General features: G+C 51.2%; 1 protein-coding gene across 1 annotated transcript in view; it reads left to right on the forward strand.

The window, feature by feature from the left end:
* CALN1 (calneuron 1) overlaps positions 1-21,671 on the forward strand; it is a gene marked incomplete at both ends in the record, with an annotated part of 455,986 nt that overhangs the window by 111,413 nt on the left and 322,902 nt on the right. The window lies entirely within an intron of this gene.

A 21,671-nucleotide genomic window follows, 5' to 3' on the forward strand; every position in this document is an offset into this window, starting at 1 on the left:
TCCCTTCTCCCGGCCCTTGGAGTCAGGAGCTGCCCATTGTCTACAGCCTGAAACTAGTTGCTTTTGATACTTCGTTGCGTCGTTCGGTTGTCCTCCTAGGGGAGGGTTGTTCTTATAGTAGTTACTTTGTTGCACAGCAGAAGTCCCTTATTAATAAAATAATTTTATTTTACTTTTTCTACGCGAACCAGTTAAAAGTAATTTTCAACCAGCATAGCACTTGACCCTTTGATAGTTCATTTTTGTTTATAATTCTTAAGTGGCTCTCCATAGCCTACAGCTGGGTGAGCCCGAGGGACATGTTGGGACAAAGTAGAGGAAGTCCCGTGTGGCCTGGACCCTTCCTTTTTGTCTGCTTTCACTCCCTGCTTTATTTCCAGAACGTTCTCTACCGCCTCAAGATCTCTCCTGCTTCTCTGCCTTTGTTCTAGCTGCTTCTGTCTACTGGGACCCATCTTTTAAGTTTCAGCGTTGTCGTTGTCACCATCAGCACAATCATCACAGACCAAGTTTCTTGATTGCTTCCCCTGTGTTCAGAATGCTGTAGATGAATCAACACCTTTAATCCCTGCAATAATCCTGGAACGAAGGTATTATTATTAACTCCGTTTTTGCAAAGGCGGAAGATGATTGCGATATAGAGGAATCTTGTCCCGGGTTGCTAGCGAGCGTGTGTTAGAACTGGGATGCGGATGGTCAGCAGGCCTCGGAGCCCATGCTCGTTAACTCGGATGCTACGAGTCCTCCTCTCTGCTAGATGAGACCCTTTGTGCCTTCCCCGCACCCTTATGTCACTATCCTGTATATCACTGCCACCACTGTGACACATGGGTGAGAACTTGCCTGATTAATCAAACGTTCAGTGGGTGGAGAGATATTTTTAAAGCTCTGTGTGAGCCCAGTGTGCTGCTCACCGAGAGCAGAGGTGCAGTGCAGCCCAGAAAAGGCTGGCGATGGGCATGATTTCCTGCTTGAAGCGGGCTGGCTCCTGGGGGGTGGGCTCGAAGGACCCCTCCCCACCTCCACCCATCCGGGCCATCCTTCATTTTCTTGTACAGAGGGCCCCCATCCCTCCCTTCCTTCTTCTTTGTTTTCCTTTCCTCCTCTAGTTCTGCTGGTTGATTTAAAAATCCAAGAGGCACACCCTAATTTGCCTTTTTGGAGACACTTGCCTCTACAGGCTTTCCAAGAGGGGTTTTCAGGAGGCAGAGACATGACTGTCAGGAGAAGAGAAACTCGCAACTCTTATCTGAGAAGGCTGGTGGCTCCAAGTTCTCTTCTCCAGGGGAGGTGATAAAGCCTACACAAAGAACCACATCATCCAACGAGAGTGGGAGTGCCAGATACACAGCTCTGCTCGGAGCTGGGAATTAGCTTGACAACCTGGGCCTTTTTATCTATCTCCCGGTCTTCCTCCTGGAGGCTTGACCTGCCTTTGAGCCTGGAGAGGGAAAGAGCCGTGAAGCTCTGTCAGCAGAGCCAAGGACGGATTTCTCTGATGACAGCCGCTTCCAAGGGCCCTCTCCTTACAGGGACGTTTGCTTAAGTCTTCTTAGAGTTTCCTGCCTCTTGTTCCGAAAATGCATTCTGATAGCCGTGTCCAAGACAGAAACCCGAGTCCCGACCCTGCCGCTTTCACTTTATTCATTTGTGATTTATATGCTGCCTGCTTCCAAATGTGATCGAGACATCATATGATAAATGAAGAAACAAACTGCAAAGGCTGTCAGAACAGAAATAGAAAATAAAAATCCACATACAAAGAGGAGGAAAAAAACCATGACAGCCCCTTAAACTGATGCAGTTACTGTGAATGAGCGTGAAATTCGGCTCCAAGCTTTCAGCGGGTTGGGGCAGGGAGGTAACCCTATACCTTGTTCCCGTGACAGCCTGGAAGGGCCCAGCTGGAAGAAGAGACCTCTCATCTCATTGTATTTTATGTTTTTTAAAGATTTTATTTATTTATTTGACAGAGATCACAAGGAGGCAGAGAGGCAGACAGAGAGAGTGGAGGAAATAGGCTCCCTGCCAAGCAGAGAGCCCGATGCGGGGCCCGATCCCAGGACCCTGAGACCATGACCCGAGCCGAAGGCAGAGGCTCAACCCACTGAGCCACCCAGGCGCCCCTCATCTCATTTTAAATAGGAGCCCTTTGGCCCATAACAAAAATACCCAATATACAAGTATTTTGTATTATTTTAGAGATTTTTTTTCACCCTCGAATTTCTGAGGATCGATCGATCGATTTTTACCTATTTCCTTTAGTAATAGTGGCTTAGGATGGTGGTGATTCTCCGTGAAGGACAGGGAGCTAATTTTAGACTCTCCAGATGCAGAGACGCAAGGACAGATACTGGTATACAAAGTCTTCCCCCAGCTGATTCTGTGAACCCCCTCCAGGATGTGTTTCTCTGGTTTCTAGTCCTAAGAGTCCTGCTTGCGACGGCAGGCAGAGGTGATGTCTTGATCTGAAAGTTCAGGAGCCGGGATCATCAACCTTGACCTTGATGTGAGCTATTTGAGGAACAGGGTTTAGCAGCCGTCCGTGTCTATCATAAAATAACCTGGATGCTGTTTCTGTGGGATCTTCCACACTCGACGGAAATGCGTCCCAACACATCGACTAAGGCGACTGAGCCCCAAAGCACTTTCCCAGATAACTAAGTAAGTTGACCTGTCCAGTAGAATTGCTCAGCATGATCCATCTGGATGCCAGAGAGAGTTTGCGAGAACTCATTGTTTTGAGGCTGGCTTCGTGGATACCGAGCTCTTTCTCCTGGAGGTAGTTGGATAACAGCAGGTTCAGCTGCTCCCTGGGACTGCTCAGGGACGTGGTATCAGCAGTGGGTTCTCCCAGGGACGGCTCCCTGGTCTTCCCTCTTCACAGTGGTATCCAGACCATCTCATCTAAGCACAGCTCCAGATCATTTGAAATCAGGTGCCGATTTTAAATCACAGCTATTTAAAATACACATTTTCACTACCAAGATGGTCATTTCTACTTTCTCGAATTTTCAAGCCGAAAGAACACTAAATTTACATTGAGACCTGAATTATTCTCTTGCCGTGTAACACGTTACTCCAAAAACTGATTTAAAACAAAAAACATTTTTTGTTACCAAGTCTCTGTGGATCAGAAATCCAGGCATGGTCTGGCCTGATGGCTTTCAAATGGCTGCAGTGAGGACTGTCATCATCCGAAGGCTTGACTGGGGTTGGAGAATCCAATCTCAAGCTCATTCGCATGGCTCTTGGCCGGACGCCTCCCTCCATTCCTTCCATGGTGTCTTCTCTGTAGGACTCCTTGAGTGACTTCAAAATATGGGATTGGCTTTTGCTAGAACAAGGGATCATGTTATGACCTTGTCTCGATGTCACGTATTGTCACTCTGTCACATATATTCATTAGAAGTGAATCACTAAGGACAGTCTACACTTAAGGTAAGTGGAGTTAACTTCCATCTTTCGAAGGAAGGAGTATCAAAAAATTAGCAGATGTATTTTAAAATCTCCAAAGACCATATAAATTAGCTTGGAGATGGTTTCTAGCTGTCGAACTGAAAGCTAATGAAATGTTATAGAAAATTCTAAAATTACACTCAACAGTTTCCTTGGCAGTGAAGACGAGAGGACCCAATGGTCATTGCTATAAAAAGAGGAATTAAAGCCCACCTGTTCTTGATGGAGTAGGGTCTGTGAAGTTCCTCAGATCTGGGGTTCTTACGCAACACAGATGGTTAGCTCCTCTCCAGTGTCATTTCTTCCCTAATAACAGAATTTTTAGCAGGACACACAGATGCTAGATTAAAGACTACAACCCTTAGTCTTCTTCGAGAGCTAGATGTGGCCATATTGGTAAATTCTGGCCAAAGAGATGTTAGCAGAAGTGACATTGGGCAACTTTGACGCACAATGCCTCTTCTTTACCCTTTCTTCCTTCTTATTACCGGAATGAGAACGTCATTATCCGGCCCCAGGAGGACAGAGTTTCACCCTTGGGTGACGGAGTGCTGAGCTGGAAGGAGCCTGGCTGCCTGAGAGTGGAGGAGTGGAGACAGATCAACTTCTGTCTCGTTTTTCTGTCACTCAGAGCTGAACCTAAACCCCCAGAATGAGCAGCCGGGTGACCACAGATGAGTAATGCAGTCTCGAAACCTGTTTTCCACTTTTTACATCAGTGTTTTACGTATAATCCTACTTTTAGGAATCTCCTGCTTACTGTTTTGGAGGAGGAAGTATTGTTGGTCAGGGTTGGGTTTGAGGAGTCTGGTTTAGAGCACTGGAGATTTGTCCCTTTCCTAATATGTGTATATATAGAGGCTGTATTTCCAATTCACGTGCTGAAATTCTAAAAGAAGGGAGAAAGGGGATAGAACTAGCAGGGCGGACTGAATGGCAGGGACCCTAGAGCTCTCTGGGAGGACATTGGCTTCGGGTGGGTTTGTCAGTGTTGAGGGCAGTGGACACGTGCATCCCGGGCATCCCTACGAGCACGCGATGGAAGTCTGGGCGCACAGTGACCGCTCAGAGATGCTTGTTGAATGAATGGACTCCAGATCTTCTCCTAAGAGAAGCTTGTTCCTAAGGGAACTACTGGTTCCTGATTATTCGTTCTCTAATAGGAGCAGATTTGGGATGAAATATATGGCAGTGAACATGGCTGATGATGCGTGACATTTAGAGTCTGATGGCTCACTTCAGTGTTCCCCAAGTTTTGGTTTTATCACTTGTACCGTGTGGCTGATAGCATGTACCTTCTTATGATACAACGGGGTAGTACGTGCAGAGTGAGTTACTGTTGTATGTATGTGACATGGCATAAGTGCCCAGTAAAGAGAAAGGATAGTAGTGATTGTTGCTGCTGTTGTGATGATGGCGATGATGGTGGTGACGGTGATGGTAGCAGAGGTAATGATATGGACCAGACACACCCGAAGGATGATCACTCCCACGTCGGGGCAAGTTGGTTCCTTAGAGGGAAAAGCAAACCACTCTCCTGAATCCTGTGCAATCATCCTATCGGGACGGGCTCAGTTCAGGGTGTGAATGTGGGAGTATCTGGACATCCCATCGGGATTTTCTGTGTCTTAGCTCGAAGCCCCTAGGGACATGTTTCCTGTTCCTTCCGCCCCAACCTCAGCTCTTCATCTTTCAAAGACCCTGTCCTCATTGGTATAGAGGTAAGGGTCTACATTGTCAAAGGAAGGAGAGGAAAAGGTACCTAATGACAATAGCTTCAAAACCTTGGGTGGTCCTGACAGATGGAACCGGGATCCTATAAGGTCTGGGCTTTGATGTGAGAAACATCCGTGGACGGCTGAAAGTTCAGGCTTTTCAAGTCCTCACTGTGATGCCTTCAAGGATCAGGAGCGAACATGACATAAATTTCCTTTTAAATATAAACGGATGTATCCCATAATACTTACTCAGAGGGTTGGAGCGGAGGTGTTGATAAGAGCTGGGGAGCCTGGAATCATGGCCCCGTGACCAGAACTCACTCCCTTTGGGGAGAGGGTGTTGACCGCAATTTGAGTTCACCTTATCGGAAAGCAGATGTTCATTCCTTCCTCTCTGAAGTGGGCCGTCATACAGGACTAGTGATGGTTTCTGGAGAAGGAAGACCCCAGCCACCAGTCTCTCTGGGCAAAGCTTCCTTGAACATTAGTATCCCTGCCTCCTGCTGTGTTCCCTTTGCCGTCTCCTCCTTACTCCTGTCGGACTCCCCTACTCTTATCTGGTTCCAACTCAAGACCATGTTTGTTCTAATCTTTCTTCCAAACTTGGAACCTCAACTGCAGTATTAATGGTTTGTGACACTCGAGTTTCGTGGGGATAGAAAAGAAGAATTATTTTTCCCCGTAAAGCAGCTGAAATAAATGGCCCCAGGAACCCACAGTAATGCTGGTCTAGGGAGGGGACCACCGTTTCCGGGCTCAGGTGTGGGAATTAGTCCCCAGGCTGGTGCCACCTGGCTGGGCTGTGCTGGTTTTTACTCTTCGGACACCCGGGTGACGATGTAGCATTTCTGCACAGACGCGTTGCAGCGAGGACGGGTCCTAAAGTTCTTGGTCGGGTGCCCCTAAGCAATTTGTAGGTGACTGGAGAGAGCTCAGTCTCTCCGCTGTCTGGCACTCAGGTGAGGAGAGGAGGGGAACAGGGGTCGTGGGGGCAAACCTGAGAGCTCAGTATTTCTCACACCTCCCAGAGGCCTCTCTGCAGACGGCCGCGTGCAAGTCCTTCGCCAGCACCTACGGAGGCCGAAGACACTTCTGAGAGTTTCAAGTGCATGATCGATCGTGATTTTATGCTCCTCTCTTTGCGAATCTCCAGAGGTGCCATCCGTTTCTGGGAAAAGTGCCTTGAGCTGACTGCTGGGTTCTCTCACCAGATTTTGGAGACCCTGAATGTGCAAATTAAGAAATGTGTCGTTTTCAAATTTTGAATCCTCGGGGACTGAGGCGAGCCTGGAGGACAGATTTATGAAGAGCTGCGAAGTTGCTAAGGGCCAGGCCGAAGAGTGATTTTAGTCTCGGTGTGAACCTGGGGTCTGTGCGTCTTCTAGGGCTTCTGAGCATTTTGTGTGTTTGTGAGTCGAGGTTTTTTTCTGGGGAGAAGATCCACAACTTATGTTGTGTTCTTAAAGGGAGTCAGCAAAACGGTTAGAGCAATCGCTAATCTCCACCTTCGGAACTGCACTCCTCCCCCTCCCCTCCCCCTCCTTCCTCTTCTTTTTAAAGATTTTATTTATTTATTTGACAGAGTGAGAGAGATCACAAGCAGGGGGAGCAGGAGAGGGGGAAGCAGGCTTCCCGCTGAGCAGAGAGCCCGATGCGGGACTCGATCCCAGGATCCTGCAAACATGACCCAAGCCAAAGGCAGAGGCTTAACCCACTGAGCCACCTAGGCGTCCCCATGCACTAGACCTTTCTTACCCATCACTGCATCAGGGTTTCGGTTTTCTTTTGCATCCGGTGGGAAGACTGGACTTGGTGTATCAATGAGGGCTGGTGAGATGCTGTTTGTCAGTGTGAAGATGGCGTCAGTTGTGATGCGGAGAATGGGCTTGGCCGGGAGTGGGTCTAGAGGCTGGGGTGCCCCCAGGAGCCCATTCTCAGTCAGGGGAGACACAGTGGGCATGTGAACTCAGCAAGTGCAGTAGGTGGGAGGGAACTGAACAGTGTAGACGCTTGGCCGCGTGTGTGGCCATGTTCACGTGCGCCAGTGTAACGTTCCGGGAGGCATTCTCGTCACTGTTACACACTTGAGGGAGATTAGCGTGAGGGATCCGTGGTTTGCTCAAGGTCACACAGCTCACGATTGCTGGACCGAGGCTCACGCTCTGTTTTCTCTGGCCCCAAAGCCCATACCCTCCATTAACTACCATGGTCCACAGTCTTCACCATATGAGGTCTTGGTGTGTGGAGGCAGGGTGGGCGGGAAGGAAGAGTTGGGTGCCCAGCTACCTACCTAGGTCATTAGTTAGGTGCCGGTGCTGCTGGTCACCTAGGCCAAGGACAGAGGAGTCGAAACAGGGTGAGAGGAAACTCATCCCACTGGAGATGGCCAGTGGGTCCTTGAATAATGAATTCTGGGGTTTAGAATATTTAGCCAGGAGATGGAGGTTTTGGAATCTTTTTGTATTGAGGTTATGGATGGAGGGAAGCAAGCCCCAGATGGAACCCGGAGGCCGCCAGTCCTTTCTTTGATTTGGGCGGTCGCGGGTGGCCCAGGAGATTGGGAGGCCCCGCCTTCCCCCTCTCTAGCCGTCAGCCGGGCTTCGCCTGTCTTGTTCAGGCCCTCGTTGTCCTTCATGCTCCCGAAAGCTAACGTCCTCTATGAGAAGGAAGTTTAAAAACATGTCCCCTGTTCGTGCTCAGTTCATTTGCTTCATTGGTTGACGGTGCCCCTCTCTTTCCTAACTTCGTTTGAGTCAGAAACTTGCCTAAACCTCTTAACTGTCTTAGATTTTCCAAGAAGTTCAGTCTGGCTCTTGGCCACACCAGTTCTTTTTTCAGGGTATCCCAGAAACACACTGTGGTTTTCTCAGCCACATACGCCGACAGAGACTGTGTGACGTCCAAGGTCACCTGCCTCTAATGAGGACAGCCCCAGGTAGCCGCCAGGCCGAGGATAGAGAACTTGACTTGTTGCCTGGAGTGGCAAATCCCAGAGACTCTGGAGGGAGACTGGAATCGGTTCAAAGCCTGGATATGTCTTTTAGCATCTCTGTGCCCTTGGGTGAGTTTTAAACACTTACAGCTCTCAGTGTCCTCATCCATAAAATGGGGTGATATCAGTGCCCCTCTCCTGGGAGGAGCCCGTGGTGGGATCATGATGCCGGCGCTTGGCACAGGGCTCTGGGAGGGCTGATGGCGGTCTTGTGGCCTGGCCCTCTAGAGGGAGGAGTGAGAGCAGATGGAAAGACGGAATTTCTTTTCGCTTTCTCTTGTCTGGCCAGTTATAAAGGAGTTGATGGATATTTTAAAGAGAAAGAACAAAACTAGATCCGTGAATCTGGCATCTGGTCATCTTTCTGTCTTTTTCAGTGTGTGTGTGTGTGTTGTGTGTGTGTGTTCTTGTGTCTGTGTATGTTTATATGACTGTGTTTGTAGGTTTGTATGATTGTGTGTGTGTGGTTGTGTCTGTATGTTTATATGACTGTGTGTTTGTATGTGTGTGTGATGGTGTGTGTCTGTGTTTGCATGTGTGTGTGAGTGAGCGACTGTGTCTGTGTGGGCTGGGCAGGGGGCTGAGAGCTTGTCCCGGTTCTGGGTTTGTCCCTGAACCTTCTCTGTAGAACCTCCGGGACTCCTCAGACCGGAGCGTAAGCCATCGTGGTGTTCATGAACTCAGTCAGCAACATGTTGCTGATGCTCCTGGGCTGGACGTGCCGGGACATCTGGGGAGAGGCACGAACGTACGCTGAGTATCGGTTCGGTGTCAGGCACACCCGCTGGGACACGTCCCCATCGTTCATCGTCGTCATCGTGACTGCACAGAGTCACTCTCCCTTGATTCCCCTCTTCTCTCCTTCCTTTCTCTGAACCGCGGAAGCACGTGGACCTGCCCCAGGAGAGAAGTTCCACGGGCAGGAGGCACTGGGCATGAGCGTGATGTCCGGGTTCCTGGGCCGTAGGTGTATTTTCTCTGGTGTGACCGGGGCCAGGTTTGCCAGTGATTGAGACTTCCTCAAGACGGGATGTCGTGTTGGATATCCAGAGGCGATAAAGCCCGCCTTCGAATGCGACACTAAGAGTGTCCCCACAAGTTGTTAAATCTTGAAATTCACCCATCTGTTCAGTGTGTCTCTCTTTGAGGAATATTTATTTAAGTGAGATGAGGCGTCTTGGGCAGGTGCAAATGCCTTCAGGTTTTCTTGGGGGCACCCGTTACCGCTGTGAGCTCAGAAGCAGACTCTGTTCCTTCTTCAAAAACAAAACAAAATGAAAAAAACAACAAAAAAACAAAACAAAACAAAAAAACCAAAACCAAACCTATGAAAGGGAAGTGTTTTCCTTTGAGCCTCCGAGGATAGTTTTTGATTATAATATGTTTTTCGCTTCTAAAGCGTTGCCCACTCCTGGCAGAATACATTTGTCTTTATAGAGAAAGTGACTCAGTGTGTGTGCGCTCGAGATTGCTACAAGTCACTTGGGAGGCTGATGAGTGGGGACAGCAGACAACAGACCAGGTCAGGGGACTCATACATCACGCTGTACCTTCGTGGCCTTAATAAATTCCCAGGCAGAGACAAATCAAGTACATTCTCACCGTCGGGCTCCTTGACTTCTTCCCAAATCTGATCCATCCTGAGCAAACTCTGAGCAAAAAAACAAAACAAAACCAAACCAAAAAAACCCCAAAACCAGACACACATGTGCGTGCACACACACACACACACACACACACACCCCAAAACTCAGGGCATTTGTGGAGAAGGCAGCTAGAGGATTGTCGAGTGGCGGGCTCAGGAAACCCAGTAAGAGAAAACCTCCTAGCGAGGTCCTGCAGGGCACAGTGTGCTGGGAGGAAAGGACACAGCCCAGAAGCTCCCTGGGTGCTGGGAGGATTGGTCGTTCCGGTCTGCCCTCGGGCCGGGAGGCTCCGTGGGCAGAGCCTCGAAGAGGAGTGAAACCTCAGTTTGTCCCCCTGTGAAATGGGGACCATTATTTCGGAGTCACGCCCTGCCTCACCGAAGAAAGTTGTGAGAAGAAAGTACCCATTTTGTGGGGCCGATACACACGTGTAACATGCAATGACCAAGGTTGTTCATTACACGTTAATACAGACACGAAAAGTTGCACTCATTCTGCTGGGGTTTGTGGCGTCTCTGCAGCACCCAGACACTCTCCAGACGCTGAAAGTCAAAGCCATCCGTCAGACACGGACCCTGCCCCTCAGGGCCCGCCCAAGGGACTAAAGCCAGGCGGAGCAGGGCGGGAGGGACGGTGGCTCAGAGTCGGGGACCTCTGGCCTTCGTGCTTGCCGGAGCTCATGACCTTCTCTGAGCTTCAGTGTCCCCCTTGTCAGAATGAGACAGAAATGTTGACCTCCGAGCTTTCTCTTAATATCAAAGGCGTAGCATCATTCATTCACTCAACGAATATTTATCGGGTGCCTCCTGACGTCTCAGGCACCGTTCTAAGGTCCTCGCTGCTGTGGTGAGCCGGACAGAAGGATTCCTCACCCTCGCGGAGCTTCTGCTCTCAGTGCAGAAGACGTTGAGTCTCGGATGATGACGAATCACAGAACATGAAAGAAGCAGGAAAAGGGGATCGGAAGCGTCCGAGGCGGGATGGAGGCTGCTGTATTAACCCAGATGAGAGACGATGGTGGCCAGGGACCGGGGTGGTTGCCGTGGAGGGGGGAGAAGAGGTCGGATTCTGATCTATTTTGAAGGTGGATTTACCAAGGTTTGCCGACAGGTGGGTATGGAGTATAAGGGGGGCTGGGCCACCAGGGTGGCTCAGTCGGTTAAGCCTCAGACTCTTGATCTCAGCTCAGGTCTTGATCTCAGGGTCGTGAGTTCAAGCCCCATGTTGGGTTTCACGTTGGGTGTGGAGCCTACTGATTAATAGAGGGAGGGAGGGAGGGAGAGAGAGAGAGAGAGAGAAGGAGGAGTCCAGGATGACCTCAAGATTTTTGACCGGATGCACCGGAAGAATAGAGAATCATTTAGAGGGAAAACCCCAGGGGCTCAGGGCCGAATGTAATTCTGAGATGCTTATTTGACACCCACGTGGAGATTTTGAATTACCGTTGGGTAATCAGGTCTGGAGTTCAGGGAGGGAATGAGGTTTTCAAGGTAAAATGCCATAGGTGGTTGTGGCAAAAGTGAGTGTTAAATAAAATTTTAACTCTTGGTATTTTTCTTGTGAGATAGCTTCTGAGGCGACTGTAGTAAGTAGAACAGAAAGGTCCTCTATGCCCTTTACCCAGTTTCCCCCAATGGTAACGTCTTGCAAACTTATCCTATGATACCACAACCAGGATATTCACGCTGATGGTCCATATACAGAAAATCTTCACTGCGGTGAATCTGTATGAATTTAGTCCACTCCGTGCCCCCAAACACTATGTAAAATAAGCCACAGGAGTTCAGAGGAAGGCACACCCATGTTCTGGGGTGGGGATGGTATGATTGGTCAGAGAAGGCTCCCAGCAGACGAAGGCACTTGAGTTGGGCCTTTGGGATGGGAGGGACTGGGGTCTGCGACAGAAAGGTCGGTCCTGGGACGCGGAAGTGTGGTGTGTGCTGGGCCTTTGAGGCTGTCTGGCTTGCTCGGCGTGGAGAGTGCCATGGAGGGCATCGGGAAGCAGGGCTGAGAGGTTGCTGAGGTCTGGCTGGGACGTCGGTGAGCCGGTGGCTGGAGGAGGAGCAGCCTGGCCTCCAGGGAGACGGGTCCAGTCCCTGAGTCTGAGCGGGCTGGAGCGGAAGGAACCTTCTGGGAGGCCAGAGAGGAGAACTTCCTGGTGACCAGGATGAAAGGGAAGCGAGGCCCTTGTGGTCGAAGGGGAAGGGAAGGGACATCCCGAGGACGACTCTGTTGGATGTGTTGGGCGCTTACGGGTGCAGGCTCGGGGCCCCACCGTGTGCCCTGCCTCCCTCTCATTCGGCTGCCACCACTGCTTGCCCAGGCCCTTGCTGTTTTGATCCTCAATTCCAGATGAGGACACTGAGGCCCAGAGAGGTTAAGTCACTGCCTCAGGGTTGCAGAGCTAGCGAGAAGCCAAGTCAAAAACGAGGCTGCCTGACTCCCAAGACCTCAGAGTTAACCTCGAGTGGCTCAGGCTCTCGTGATCACCTTATTCAGACGAGAGACTCATCTTTCAGGGGAAGAGTTGGTGGATAGAGGAGAAGAAAACTGAGTGTGTTCAGATAGGATTAAAAATTTCGGGGGGGGGGGGCCGCCTGGGTGGCTCAGTGGGTTAAAGCCTCTGTCTTCGGCTCAGGTCATGATCTCAGGGTTCTGGGATCGAGCCCCACATCAGGCTCTCTGCTCGTGGGGAGCCTGCTTCCTCCTCTCTCTGCCTGCCTCTCTGCCTGCTTGTGGTCTCTCTCTGTCAAATAAATAAATAAAATCTTAAAAAAATTTTTTTTAAATTTAAATTCAACTTAGTTAACATACAATGTGTTATTAGTTTTAGGGGTGGAATTTAGTGATTCATCAGTTGCACATAACCCAGGGCTCATTCCATCCCGTGCTGTCCTTAGTGCCCGTCACCCAGTTACCCCATCCCCCATCCACCTCCCCTCCAGCAACCCCCAGTTTCTTTCCTGTAGTTGAGAGTCTCTTATGGTTTTCCTCCCTCTCTGTTTTCATCTTACTTTATTTTTCCTTCCCTTCTCCTGTGTTCATCTGTTGTGTTTCTTATAGTCTACATATGAGTGAAATCATACGATATTTGTCTTTCTCCGACTGACTTATTTCGCTCAGCATAATGTATTCTAGTTTCATCCGTGTCGTTGCAAATGGCAAGATTTTATTCTTTTTGATGGCTGCGTAGTATTCCTCATGTGTGTATATAATATGTCTATATACACACCATATGTATATCCGTTCATCTGCCAGTGGACATCTGGGCTCTTTCCATATAGAATTTTTTAGTTAAATTTGGGCAAAGAGTGTCTGAGAGTGGGATAGAGTGGGAGAGGGACTGGAGAGACTTGGCGTGAAGACTGTAGGAGATTGTGGAGAAGAGTCTACGTAAGTTAAAGGAAGGATCTTAGCAGGACCAGCAAGGTTTGTTGAAGGCCTTACTTGTTGTTGAAAATCCTGTGGATGGCTCTGATGGCCATGGGGTGGGATGTGATCCCTTTGAGCGGGTTCTGCCCCTACTAGTGGTTAAGCATGTGCCTTTGGCTCGGGCTCCTGACTTCTTGGCCTGACAAAGGGGGTGGCAGTGCGTGGGCAGCCTCTCAGCAGCGTGAGGAGGATGCTTGCGTGGGATGGGCGAGGGCCAATGTGTGGTGCTTTCCTCAGGAAGATGGTGCCTCTGTAGCTCGCAGCTGGCGTCCTGGGGCCGGGGAGGCCATTGGATTTCCGGCAGCCGTGACACTGAGCCGTGCGGTGGTGGCCTGAGCCTGTCCCCACTCACGCGGAGGCGTGGGGCAAGATGATGAATCTGTGTGTCCGTGTCTAACCGGGTCGTTGGGAACCGTAGGCTCTTTAGCCATTTTTAGCACCACCCGCATGGTTTTCCAATATTTCCTTAATGAAGGAATCTGTGATCTACCCCTGTTTGTGTGAGTTTTTCATTATTTGGCCCAGCTTCCCTTTTATGTTCTTGATTAAAAACTTTTTATTTTTACCTTTCTCTTCTATTTTAAAATACCCTAAAACTTAAAACATCCTCTTGAAAAGGCTTCCCACAGCCACAAAAATGTAATTGAGTACCGATTAGCCTGATTTTCAGACTGTGACTGAGATGATGTTTTTGAAGGAAAAAAAAAAAAACCCCAAGATTGGAATTTAACAGACTGGTGGTCCCTGAATAACGTTCCCCCCCCCCCATAGGTCCAGGCCCTCATTCCTGGCACCTAGGAATACGTCACTTTACATGACAAAAGTTGCAATGCAGATGGGATTGTTTTGAGCAATTCGAGATGAGATTATCTTGGATTATCCAGGTGGCAACCGTGTAGTCCTCAGGGTCCTTATTCAAGGGAGGCAGGAGGGTGAGGGTCAGAAAGCGAAGTGGCCTGAAAACAGAGAGAGAAGGACGGGAAGGTGCTGCTGGCTTGGAGGTTGGGGGAGGGCCCACATACTGAAGGATGCGGCGGCCTCTGAAAGCTGGAAAAGACCGAGAGGTAGATTCCCCCCGGGGCCTCCAGGAGGAAGGCGGCCTTCTCCGCACCTTGACGGAAGGACTTCTGTTGTCTGGAACCATCCGAGAACAAGTTTGTGTTTGTGGTCGTTTGTTATAGCGGCTGTCGGAAGCCGGTGCAGACTTCTCCCGGAGGACGGAGTCGCCACATCTGTAGAAAGGGCACAAAAGCCGTAATTTCTCTTTCATGAGGAAACGTCCTGTTGCAACCTCAGCCAGCTCCGGGACTCATAATTCACACCGTGTGTTCCTCAGACACCATCCAGCCTCAGCCCCGCCGTCTGCACGGGGGCGGGGACAGGGAGGAGGACGGCCCCTCGGCACGCCCTGGGCACTGTCTGTCTCTATATAGAATTTACAGGACGAGAAATGGGGACACTTGGCCTGACGATGAGGGGGAGGAATCAGACGGTCCCGGACAGAACAATAAGGTGACCAGAGGGCCACACCCTTACTTCATGGCTGTTTTCCTTCTGGTCATTTTCAGGCATTTAACATCCTTTTGTCGTTCCTTTTGTACCCAAACATGCTCAGATGAACCGGGTCATAGTCAGGGATATCTCGCATGAACTCATGACTTCCGTGGCCGTGGCCTTGCCGAGTCCCCGAATGTTGGCCCGGGAAGTGACCCGGAGGGAACTGGAGGCCGTCGCTCCTCCGTCTGTCGGACGGTCCCCGAGCTCACAGAGGGACATGGCCTGACTCCACCGCACAGGTCATCCCTTCCCCCAGGGCCCAGACCTTCACACTTGGGTCTGTCCGGAGAGGCTCCCCGGTGACCTCCCCCCGCTCCCCGGTGTCAGCAATTTCAGGCCGTTCCCGGGTTTGGAACGGGAGCTTTCGTCCTCTGGTGCAGTTGGGAGCCTCGGGTCACCCGAGAGAGGGAGCGCGGCGTTTGGAGGCTGGGCTGTCACGGCCCGGAGGTCCGGCTGCACCCGCAGTTGCTCCCTCATCCCCAGACCCAGCAGGAGTGGACCCAGGAGGACCTCACCGCACTGAGAAGATACTCCGGCCTCACTCTCGTCAGTTAGCGGGAAACTGAGATCGGGGAAGGCAGCGCGGCCCTGTGGGGAGGAGAGACAGAAGGGGAGTCTAGAAACATCTTATGCCTGAGTTGTGTTTTGTAGTGACATTTTCTCAATTAAAAGCTGTGGGGGAGGCATAACGATGTGAGCGTTCCTGCGAGGACGGGGGGACTGTGGGCAGCTACACTCCTTCGCGGTTTGCTGCTGGTGGGACAGAAAGAGAGACGTCGCGGCGGGGCTCCGGGAGCCGGGGCACGCTCCCCGCCGAGAGGAGAAGGGAGGTTTGGTGTTTTGCGAGGTGCCCGTGGGGCAGACCTGCGCCTGGAGTCGAGTATTCGACCCGCTGGTGAGGATCCCAGCTTTGCCCCGGCAGACTTCTGCCCCGATTCCCGTGTCTCAAACTGTGCGGCGGTCCCGTCCCGGACACCGCGCAGGGTATGGGCGACGCCCCCGGTCATGGGGGGCCGTGGTGAGTGTCCCCTCCACGATCCGGTGGGGCCACCCAACACGGGCATGCACAGGCCAGAGGGAGTGGAGGGAACAGTCCCCGCACGTGGCATCTCCCGAGGGCGTCGGGTTGCCCACCTCGCTCCCCTGCGGCACCTTCCTCCGGGAGAGCACGTCGCAGACGCTGTTCTGTGCTGAGGGAGGTGAGAGCGATGCCAGCCCGTGTCCTGGCTCCCTTCCCTCATGCGGGAGGCCGGCTGTCGTCCTTTCTAGGGCTCCCATCCCGTGAGCAGGATACAGGCGCGGGTTGCGGGAGCCGGAGGGCCGGCCGGGAGCCAGAGGGTCTGGCAAACTTACATTAGTTGGAATTTGGCTTTTCTGTCTCCTGAAAGCAAGTCCTAGGTTTCGTATGTCACGGCCGCATATGGGGTGGAGAAAAGCAGCGATCAGTCTCTGTCCACCCCTCGTGTAGAAAAGCCGCCTTTCCCCACCTCCAAGCCGCTTACAAATATGTTTTCTCTGCCTGGGCTGCCCTTTCTGCTCGTTCTTCGTCTGCGGGGTCCTCCTGTCCCTCCTGGCCCCCAGTGGCACCTCTTCTGTGGAACCTCTAAACCCCCCCAGCTACGCAGAATGCATTCCTCGCACTCTGACCCCATTTCTATCACAATAACAAATGGTAGATTCCTTCCCTCCGCTTGTGTATGTCTTAGTTCCTCCACTCGGATGTATCCTGGGGGCAGGAACACGTTTATTTTTGAATCCCTGGTAGCCTTTACAGCGAGCCTCGCGCATTGAAGACCCCTAACAAATATTTGTGGACGCGTTGAATCGAAATAAGGGAAAGCAGTAACCAGAATTCTGAAGTCATCAGAGTGGAGGGATCTCTACCCTCTCATTTTACTAGACTCCAGTAACGATTTATGGAGTATTGACTCCCTGCTAGGCACCGGGAAAACGCTGGTGAAAAAGTCAAGGGCTCCGTGATTAAGATGACAAGATTCTTTCAAAAAAAGTAGCTTTGGGTTCTCTTCTGGCGTTCCGTCTGGGTTCGGATCTTCCCAAGGTCGGTGCACAGCACAGAGACAGAAGAGCCGACACTCATGGACGCCTCGGCTCGCAGATGAAGGCCGCGGAGGAAACAGAAGTGTGTTGTTTAATCTAGAACTATGTCCGTTCATGCTTATTAAATAGAAAACATCTCTGGCTTTAGGTACAGAATTCTCTTACGTGGAGCGAGTCCTTCTCCTTGTACCACAGTTCATGGCCCCCATGTTGTCTGTGTACGGATCTGCTTAGTTCATCCGGGAGTCCCGCAGGCTGAGAGGGAGCGGGGACCTTGTCCAAGGTCACGCGCTGTAGCCAGGAGAAGCAGAGTGCCGGCGGGGAGCTGGAGGGGGCGGGGGTCCTGTGCGTCTCCCTTCCCGTGACTTTGGCTGCCCCCTGCGTCTCCGTGTCCTGCATCGTTCCTGCACCTCCCGGGCACAGGTGAGGTCGGCTCGGTCCGTGCTGAGTGCTGAAGGTGCAGTGACTTAAGAACAAATGGACATTAGTCAGTTGGGGATAGGGGGAAAAAATTAAGTTTTACTTCCCTTTCTCTGATTTACTGGTAAGGCTCAGACAGTTGAGGAAAATTGGGTTTGGGGAGTATCTATGGATTTCCAATGTATTTTCTAAACCTTGGTATTGTTTTTCTTTTCTTTTTTTCTTTTTTAAGATTTTATTTATTTATCTGACATTCAGAGATCACAAGTAGGCAGAGAGGGAAGGGAAGCAGGATCCCTGCTGAGCAGAGTCCAGTGCGGGGCTCGATCCCAGGACCCTGAGGTCATGACCTGAGCCGAAGGCAGAGGCTTAACCCACTGAGCCACCCAGGCGCTCCTATTGTTTTTCTGATAATAATCGAGAGCCAGTTGGTTTTTAGATTTCAAATGCGTTTATCCAGACCTCTAGAAGTCTCTGAATGTATGATCATTTAATTTCTTTGAATTGTTTACAAATAGATGAAACCTGACGCTTCCGCTGGGGTGGATTTTATTTTCTCAACACGGTGTAAAAAATCACGGATTTTCCCTCTTATTCTCCAAGGTTCAGCGTACATTTAAGACCTTAAACTCACACGTAGAATTACGGTGTGAGGCAGCCCGTCTTCCCGGGCTTGCACCAGAAGAGCTCGAACAGAGACTCACACGGGGCTGTGCACAGTCTGTTCCTGGCACGTGACTCACTGTAGCCAGAATGTGGAAATGGCCCGGGGGTCCATCCAAGGGTGCATGGATAGACCATGCGATGCAGTATTATTTGGCCTTAAAAAGGAAGGAAATTCTAGCGCATGCTACAGCGTGGATAGGCCTTGAAGACGTGAGACCAGACAAAGTGAGGCGGTCACAGAAGCACACGTATAGCGTGAGTCCACCTGGATGAGCACATCTGGATTGTCAGAGTCGCAGAGACAGAAGTAGAATCGCTGTCTGGGGTCGAGGGGAGGGGGACGGGGTGATTTCGTTTTATGAGTGAAGAATGGTGGTTTGTGATCATAAAAGTGTTCTTGAGGTAGATGGCGGTGATGGTTGCGCGATGCTGGGGACGTGTCAGTCACTGGACTGTACAGCTAACAGCGGCCGAAACGGCGTCCGAGAAACGCAGATCAAAACCGCAATGAGCCGAACCCGGCCCCCGTCAGGAGGCTAAAAGCAAAAACACCGGAGACAGTAAACAGTGTGGAGAGAAGGGAAGGTCCACGCGCCGTTGGTGGGAGAGCAAACGGGTGCGGCCACCGTGGCAGACAGTGTGGAGGATCCTCAACAAACCGGACGTGGAAACACCACGCGAGCCCGCAAGTCCGCTACTCGGCGCATCCACGAGAAGCACAGACGCGAGTTCGAGTCGGTAACACGCGCCCTTGTGCTTGCTGCGTCACTATTCACAACGGCCGAGCGTCTGTCAGATGCTGAGTGATCCAGACTGGGATCCTCAGCCATAAAAAAGAAGGAAATCTTGCCATTTGCGATGATGTGGGTCGATGTCGAGGGTAGAACGCTAAGTGCGGTCAGTCAGTCCGAGAAAGACAACACGGTGGGATCTCACTCAGATGTGGAATTGAAGAAACGAAACAGAGGAGCAAAGGAAAAAGAGACAGATAAGAAAACAGACTCTTTAGTGGACAAACGCATGGTTGCCAGGGGGAAGTTGGGGAGGGTTTGGGTGAAACAGGTGAAGGAGATTAAAATACATATATCATGATGAGCACCGGCTGATGTAGGGAATTGTCTGTTTCCATCCCATTCCGTCCCGTGTATCGTACACCTGACGCTAATGTTTATCTGTTTATCGTTAGAGAGGCAGAGGGACAGGGAGGGACAAACAGACCTGCATTGGGTGTGAGGCTAACACGGGGCCCGATCTCACAGCCCCAAGATCATGCATGACGTGAGCCGCGGCCAAGAGTCAGATGCTTAACCGACTGAGCCACCCCGGCGCCCCTGCACCTGGCACAAGTATCACACTGTATGTTAACTGTGCTGGAATTAAAATAAAAAATGGTTAAAACGGCCTAAAAAAAGGGAAGAAAAAAGAAAAAAAAGGTTTTAACTCCATAAGCTGCCATCCCAGGGGTCTGTGCTTTTCAGACAGCAGGTGCCACCTTTGTTTGTAGACAGGGATATGGCTGTGTCACCAGGGACACGAGAGTGTGGTGTGTTACATGTACTTGAACTCTCGTGCCCGTGTGCGAGGGAAGAACAGAACGGTGCTCTTTGCCTTTTTTGACATTTTGAAACAAAACAAAATAAAAGCAGCAAACAACTGTCCCGGACAGGGGGGAAAAACGTTGCTACGCCTTTCTCGTAGGCTCGTGTCACGCACCATCTGGTGCCGGGTCCTCACCCGTCGCGTGGGCCGGTGCCCTGCAGTGTGCGAGGCGGGTCGTGAAGGAGTGTGAGTCGTGGCCCTGCTTGAACTGAAACGCTCCGGTTCAGCAAGTATTACCTGAGAATCGACCAGGTGTCGGACGGTAGAGTGCGTGCCAGGCCTGAGCTGAAGGGGTTAAGAGATAGTTTAAGCCCGTTTCAGCGCGTCGAGAGGGGTAGCGGTAGACGGTGTGCGGGTCCCGGGGGCGTTCCTGCAGCAGGAGCGGGTAGGCGCAAGGCTAGGAGGGGCTTCGTTCTTTCTGAGGCTGCTGGGAGCACCGTCTCCGGGAAAGATCCGTTGACTGAGCTGGCGGTGAAAGGACCGATGTTTGGGGCGCCTGGGGGGCTCAGCGGGTTAAAGCCTCTGCCTTCGGCTCGGGTCATGATCCCAGGGTCCTGGGATCGAGTCCCACATCGGGCTCTCTGCTTGGTGGGGGGCCTGCTTCCTCCTCTCTCTCTCTCTCTGCCTGACTCTCTGCCTGCTTGTGATCTCTGTCTGTCGAATAAATAAATAAAATCTTAAAAAAAAAAAAAAAAAAAGAAAGGACCGATGTTTGTCCGGCGTAAGCAGACGGGAGCACGTGTGACCCAGGCTGAGGAAGCAGCCGGGCCAAGACTCCCAGGCACGATGCCGCTGATGCGCACGGGTCACCCCGAAACCCAGCTCAGTCCAGTGGGATTGAACGACTCTGCACAGTGGTCGTTTTTTCTCTAGGAAAGCTGCCCTTGCTCCAGGAAGGACCAGCTCTCTTTTTCGGACGCTGTCTTGAGGCCCTGAAAACATCCTCGGGAGTATCGTCCCGGGCGACAAACCTCTTGCTTTGGAGAGCAGGTTGCAGCGTCCGCTCGTGGCTGTTCTAGGTCCGGTCGGGTAGACCAGCTGGCTGACCAAATTAGCCATCCCGTTCGCATCGTGATGCGGTGACCGGGTTGACGTGTGTTCCTTGACCTGTAGGAGAAGGTTCTCCCAAGTGTTTTGAGCAGTGGCAGCAGTCATAGGTCTGGGAGGAACCCCCGGGGTCACTGGAGAGTCTGTTGAAAACATCAGTGTCATGTCATTACAGGTAGAACTTTGGGGGAGGGTCCTCTCCAACACGGGTTGGTTATTTGTGCAGCAGAATGAGCTCGTGTAAGAGTGTCACTCGTATTTAAACTTGAAACTTGATTTCAGTGCTGGAGTGACCCTCGGCAGGGCTTAGGTTTTCAGTAGACGCCGAGTCCCGTCTCCTTTGTTCTGAATTTACGTTTCCCTACCTGTCCTGGTCCACCGTTTCCAAGGCTAGCCTACTTTTGGTAGGAGAGGCATTTTGAGGTTGGTTCTGCCGGTTTTAGTAAAGGGGGTGGTGGTGTTCTAAGCAGTACATGCCGTCTGCTGCAAACCCCACTGATGCTGAGGGCACCGTTAGTGTTAGCTGGGGGGCGACGGACGCGCTGAATCATTCCGCAAACCCCGGTTTCGGTTTTTCGGTGGAATCGCGTCTGCCCGCTGAGCCAAATGTCCTACAAGCCTGCTTAGCTTGGGGATTTAGAAAATTAACACCTTAGGAAAGTGATACTTTGGAGAGTTTGGAAAGATTTTTCTGTCTTCATATAAAATATGGTAGTACATTAAAATTTTATTTCATGTGGATTTTACTACTGTGTAGGATTACTACTCGCAGGGAATGACAGAAATGAGAGCTATCATTCCTGCGCTTGGGGTGTGCCCAGGAGCTGAGACAGCAGAGCCCCGTAGAGCATCCGAGCAGGAAGCACCGGGAGGTGCGGCAGAAATCACGGGGTGTCCGTCTTACTTGAAAGACAGGCAGGGAAGGCACAGGTTGACGTGAACTTGCACATGAATATTAATTGTCCGTGTAGGTCCGGGGTCTGAGGCCTCTCAGTGTTGCTTGTCTAGCTTGGTAGGGTGTCTCTGTGATGGGTTCTGTCTCATTAAAGTCTGTTTTTCTATTTCACCCCCGATCCC

This window comes from Martes martes (genome assembly GCF_963455335.1).
Source record: "Martes martes genome assembly, chromosome: 18".
NCBI lineage: Eukaryota > Metazoa > Chordata > Mammalia > Carnivora > Mustelidae > Martes > Martes martes.